Source organism: Trichomycterus rosablanca, chromosome 2, assembly GCF_030014385.1.
Source record: "Trichomycterus rosablanca isolate fTriRos1 chromosome 2, fTriRos1.hap1, whole genome shotgun sequence".
NCBI lineage: Eukaryota > Metazoa > Chordata > Actinopteri > Siluriformes > Trichomycteridae > Trichomycterus > Trichomycterus rosablanca.
Window position 1 is genome coordinate 46,131,117 of NC_085989.1, and position 6,910 is coordinate 46,138,026.

Below are 6,910 nucleotides of genomic sequence, written 5' to 3' on the forward strand. Positions count from 1 at the left end.
ACTTAGCAGCAGCCAGTCAGTAGACTCATGTAATCCGGGTTAAATGACACCTCGGACTCGTGATTCCTGATTCAGTAGGAAGATTCGAATCATTAACCCGGGTGATTCAGGAACCGCGAGGCTGAGGACCGATTGACGTCAACTACAGAGCCCCAAACGGTGCATGTGCTGGAGGAAATATTACATTTATTTTTATATTTATCATTTGTATTGTATTTGCCATTATTTGAAATATAGCAAACATGCACTAACATACTCTGTGGAGAAATGGTCAGGTAGAAGTAGGTCATGTTTTCTGTATGTGTTGACATATTTGTACTTAAAAACATTTCATGTAAAAATCACGAAATGTGACCAGGGGTGTCCAGACTTTTACATAATACTGTAAATGTTCCTGACATGCTCCCATTGTTATTTTTTGTTGTCGAATAACAGCCTAAACTGTAACAGTATGTTTGTAGTCAGTTCACAGTTAATGCATTATTATTATTTCAATAAAATATAACATATAAATACACAGCTTATATACCTACATACACTATCACAGCAGATTCAAATAATTATAATTTATTATTCTAGTATTTCTGAATAAAAGTAATGACAGCTAGTTTAACTGTCTACAATCATTAAATGACCACTTATCAAAAGTTTCATAAAAATGTGTAAAAATGTACTTACGTGTTTTTAGTTCCAAATATTAATTTGTATTTAAACAATATGCCTTTATTTCGTGTCAAAAACAAAAAGAGCACAACTGAATGGGAGGCTGAAATTAAAATGTTGTGTCTGCAACTGGACTGGGAGAGGAACCCTGAGCCTCTTTGCGTCTCTGGGGGTGAATGAGCTGTGGGCGGGTCTGGACACTGAGCTTCTGCAAGATGATTGGAGGATCAGTCGAAAGGCTGAATCCCGTTTTGATTGACAGCTATCACTGGGCGCTTCAGTCCAGTGTTGCCAATTTAGCGACTTTGTCGCTATATTTAGCGAGTTTTCAGACCTCTCTAGCGACTTTTTTTTTCCAAAAAAGCGACTAGCGACAAATCTAGCGACTTTTTCTGGTGTTATTGGAGACTTTTGGAGACTCGAACGTGAAAACACATATTGTTCTGCAGTTACTGTCCTCAACGAGCAGCGGGTGCTGCCGTCAATATCACAACCAGTGTTGCCAGATTGGGCGGTTTTCCACCAAAATGTGCGGATTTTGTTGGAAATTGGCAAGGCAAAATGTAAAAAAAAAAAGCTATTGCTTTCTAAAGCAGGTGGAATATAAATAGGTCTACCTTCTCCCACCACATCCAACCCTTTGTCAAAAGTTTGATTGACAGGTTATTCTTTCCAGTGCAAGACACTGTTGCCACGCCCATCAATACACTGATTCATATGTTAGACAAGTGATTTGAGTTGAATATGAAGGAAAGCAAGTCTCGTACACATAACCTCTCATATGTATGAGAGGTTAAACTTTCATTGCTTGCAAGTTTATTTTTATTTACTTGCAAAGGTTTGTGTGTCCTATCATCAATAATGCATTTTACACACTTGGTAGGCTACTTCAAATACATGCAAGCAAAAATAATTTGTCCTTTATAATGTATAATTACTGATCTGTACATTTTAAGATATTAATTTGTAGGTCATGATGGTTTAACTGGTTTATTTTTTGTGAAATGCTAAACACCATCTGCTTATCCTGTGTTTTGGGCGTTTTTTCATGCATTTTGGATGAAAATTACTGTCGCAATCTGGCAACCCTGCTCAGAGTAGCTCAGTGTTTTCTTAAAAAAGAAAAACAAACCACGAATCAACAGAAGAACATTCATTTGTAGTTCTAAACATATTTAGGGTGTTTTTACCCACTTTTTGTCTCTCCCACGATGTTATTCCTCTTCTACAGCGTCAATTACACGCAAATGAATCATATGCAAATTAGGCGATGACGTCATTTAGCGACTTCTAGCGACTTTTAGGACAGCCAATAGCTACTTTCCTTACTGAGAAGTTGGCAACACTGCTTCAGTCCCATCGCGGATTTTGCGAGTGAAGTCGGAAGACAAACTGCAAACCATTTCAGGCCATTTTCTTGAAAAGGAACAAAGGGGAGAATTTATACATTTATATATAAATAAATTGACAAATTTTATGATGTAAGCCGACAATGAGCTTCCCCTCTTTGAAAGACCAGCAGCCGCAACAGGTACTACATACGATACGGCTGTGAATGCGCTTGGGATGTACTTTAATCTGAAAGTTAACGTGGTCGCTGAACGCCATGCTTTTCGTAAACGAGTTCAACAGCCACATGAGACTAGTTTACAGTAAGTTGCTTCACTTCATGAACTGGTTACTTCTTGTGACTTTGGTGATCGTGCAGACGAAATGATTCGTGATCAACTCGTAGAAAATGTGTGCAGCTCACGAATACGTGAAAGACTTTTACTGGATACTGATCTAACACTGGAGAAAGCTTTAACGCTACACAGATTGAGTCCGCTACAGACCAAGCTAAAGCGATTACACATGCACCTGCAGCTCCAGTACAGGCTGTGCAACAGGCTTCTAAACGTAAAGGGAAAGGGAAAAATTCATGTAGCACGTACAGCCAATCAAATAACATGTACTGTAAAAAATTCTACTTTACACTGCCAACCTTGCACAGTGAACCTGGTTGTGGACACAGGGTCTTCTGTCTCTATTCTGCAACATAACATATATTTACGCCATTTCAGTCACATTTCGCTGACAAAGCCAGAAGTTAGGCTTGTGACATATTCTAAAACTCACATTCCTGTCCGTGGTTGCTTGTCTGCTAGTGTGTCCCTTAATGGACATACAACACAACTTTCTTTATTGTGGAAAATGGAACACCACTGTTGGGAAGAGACTTAATGAAAGGACTAAATGTATGTATAGAGAACAACAAGGTTTTGCTTTCAGACCGTACTGCTTCTCCTAATGCATCTGTGCTTGAATGTGCTACTGAGGCATCTAATTTTGGCTGTGCTAAGAACTTTGTTCATTGTGTAAAAATTGATAATACTGTCACACCAGTACGACAAAAATTGCGTCGCCTGCCATTCTGTATTCGAAATGCAGTATCTGAGGAACTAAACAACCTGCTTAAAGCTGGCATAATTGAACACATTGACGCTTTAGCATTGGGGGTCACCAATTGTCGTCACACAAAAAAGATCAGGAAAGATTCGAATGTGTGTTGACTTACGTGAGCCAAACAAAGCGGTCATTGTGGATGCTTTTCCACTACACCATATGGACGAACTCCTGTCTACACTAAAAGGTGCCACTGTGTTTTCTACAATTGATTTAGCCAGTGCCTACTATCAAGTGCCCCTGCATGAAGATAGCCGTGATCTTACTGCATTCATCACCCATGATGGATTGTTTCGATTCTGCCGTGTACCATATGGACTTGCTTCAGCACCTGCTGCGTTTGATGATGAGCATAGTACTATCTGGTCTGCCTGGGGTACAGAATTACTGAGATGACATTATAGTCCATGGTCGTGACATGTCTGCACATGATAAGGCCCTTGACGCTGTCTTACACCACCTTAAAAGAGCTGGTTTGCTGCTTAATAAAGAACAATGTAAATTTCGCCAAACCAGAATGCCTTTTCTAGGACACATTGTTTCAGCTGAGGGACTACTTCCTGATACAGACTGTATACAGGCTGTTTTAAATGCCCCTGCACCCACTGATGCCTCTACATTGCGTTCTTTCCTAGGACTTCTTTCATGGTACTCCAAGTTTCTGCCAAACCATGCTACTCTGGTGGAACCTATGCATCAGTGCTTAAAACAATCTGACAGTAACTTTCAGTGGACTGATCAGGCCCAAGCCAGTTTTGGTCTGGTGAAAAATATGCTGGTGTCTATTCTGACTACGGCTTAGGAGGTGTTTTGTCACAAATCGGTCCAGACAGTGTTGAAAGAACTGTGGCATTTGCGTCTTGAACACTTTCTGATGCTGAAAGAAAGTATTCCACAGTGGAAAAGGAAGCTCTTGCTTGTGTGTGGGCTGTCGAAAGGTGGCGTACTTACTTATGGGGTCGTCGTTTTACCCTGCGGACGGATCACCAAGCGCTAACAACATTGCTGACTACAAAAGGTGTTGGACGTGCTGGTTTACGCGTTGCTAGATGGTCTGCCCGTCTTATGCCATTTAATTATGAGGTTATTTACCGTCCAGGTGTAGAAAATGCCCCAGCGGACTGCATGTCGCAATTACCATTACCTGCTGCTCCTGCTAATGACGCACCACCTGCACAGTTGGATGATACAGAGGAGGAATTTGTTGCTCTTCTTTCTACTGCTCGCAACACATTATCTGCTGCTGACTTTGCCTGTGGAACATGTCCTGAACTTGTGAAACTTCATAATCAAATTATGCGTGGATGGCCTTCTTCACCAAAAAGCTTAGATCCTGAACTGCTTCCATACTACAAACTTTGTTTGGAACTATGTGTTAAGGACAATTTCATTTTCGTGGGTCCTGTCTAATTGTACCAATTGATCTCAGACCTACACTGATGTCCATTGCACATGAGTCTCTTCAGGGAGTCGTGCGAACAAAACAAAGACTGCGTGACCTCTACTGGTGGCCGAAAATGGATGCACAAGTTCTTAGTGCAATACGTTCCTGTCATTGGTGCCAGACAAATGACAAAACTGCTAAGTTACATCCAGTTCCACTACAACCAGTGCCACTACCAGATGGACCTTGGCAAAAGGTTGCTGTAGATATTGTAGGACCTTTTGATACAGCTGCTTCAGAATGCAAATTTGCGATTACACTGACTGATTATTTCAGTAAATGGCCTGAAGTTGCCTTTGCTCATAACATTACATTTACATTTTCGGCATTTAGCAGATGCTTTTATCCAAAGCGACTTACAGTATTGTGACAGTATACAGTCTAAGCAATTAAGGGCTAAGGGTAGAGATGGGACGATCGATCGGCTATGAATCGGTATCGGCCGATTTTTAATCAAAATATGCTATCGGCGATCGGCGATATTTCCTAAAAGTAGCCGATTCGATCGTGTGATATATAAAGACCATGTTAAGTTAACAGCTCAGTGGATCCAACCATCACATCACCATTCATCAACCATCGTACAGGAACCACAGTGAAAGCTCTTCATGACCTAAAATAACATCGTTAACTTTGTGCATCATACATACGATGTAATTTTGCTGATTGTAATATTTACTTTAAAAAGATAATTCAACCCGGTCACATCTGAGTCGATTCTATCAGCACGTTATATAAACTCCTGGTTCACTTTGGTAAATCGTGAGCGGTTCTTACTTGTGATGTAGATGAGAACAGAAAACGTTACAGAGCCAATCAGAGGCAAAAGTTTATTCATTACCAAATTCGTTAGTTCAGGATCATCTGCTAAACTTTTAGGATAATCAGAACTTTTAGCTCCACAGACGGAACGAGTCTGACTCGGTGACCGCTCTGTGGTAATAGCGGTTTAATTAAGCTTTTTAATTAAGCTTTTTAATGTAAGAAAGTCACACAAAATGTTCTGTAGTAGCTGGTGTTTATTTAAAACCACAGCATTTATTAATAACAGTAAAAACGGAGAGAGAAACTTACGCGTCACATTCGACTCCTGAATCAGAATCATTTAAAGCGACACTGTGAACAAAGCGTTTTTTTTAAAGAAACACACACACGCTGTTGCTTTCGGTTTATCTTCACTGTGAGGCTCTTTTTAAGTTTTTTTCAGACTAAACTGGATAACATTAAACCTGTGTGTGTGTGTGTGTGGTCAGTTAGACTAATAAGATATGTCTCCTGTGGGTGAAAAAAATAATTGTTTGGTTACTTTATTATTTACTGCTGATTTTGCGCTAAAAATTGCATGTCACCGCCCCCCCGCGATCGAAATCGACTATCGTCCGATTGCCCTGAAAGGAGATCGGAGATCGCAATCGGTGCCAAAAACCCCGATCGTCCCATCTCTAGCTAAGGGCCTTGCTTAAGGGCCCAACAGTGGCATCCTGGCAGTGGTGAGGCTTGAACCAGCAACCTTCTGATTACTGGACCAGTACCTTAACCACTAGGCTACAACTGCCCTACATTACAACTGGAACTGTGATTACATTCCTGTCTTCTGTGTTTAGTCGACATGGAAATCCACTGAGCATTGTAACAGACAATGGAGTCCAATTCACTTCATCAGCTTTTGCAACATTCTTGGAGGAAAGACAAATCTGTCATAACCGTTCTTCTCTCTACTACCCTGCTGCAAATGAAGCCATAGAAAGGTTTAACAGAGTGCTCAAACAGACAATTCAGCTAGCAATTCAGCAACACCAGCCTTGGAAACAAGCTGTTACTGACTTCTTGCAAGTTTATCGTGCTACTCCACATACCACTATGTATGAGGTAAAGAAATAAAAATGCATGTTTTCGAACTTAAACTTAAAACCCAATGATTAAAAAATACATGTTGATTATGTAAATGGAGAAAAAAGATTATCTAATTGTATTTCATTTTAATACGCCCCCTTAATTAAATTGCCATTACTAATAGAACAACTCTATTTCCTGAAAGGCTTTAATACAAATTTAAGTCAAAGCTGACAAATGTACCTACACACAGACTGAGAATATTCAAACGTGAAAATAGGAATGAGTGAGAATATTTATATTATTGGGAAATTAAAATATAAAGAAAACAAAAGAATACTAATTCTGTAAAAAAAAAGTGTTTACCAGTATACCTGCCTCTCGCTCACACTAACAGAACATATACTGCCGAACTGAACTGTTTGGGGCAGTCTGCCGATTTTTATATGACTCAAAGAGCCAATCAGGAATAAGCAAGGAAATATCTTCACACTAAAACAAAATGCATTTTTGTGATTGGTTCAG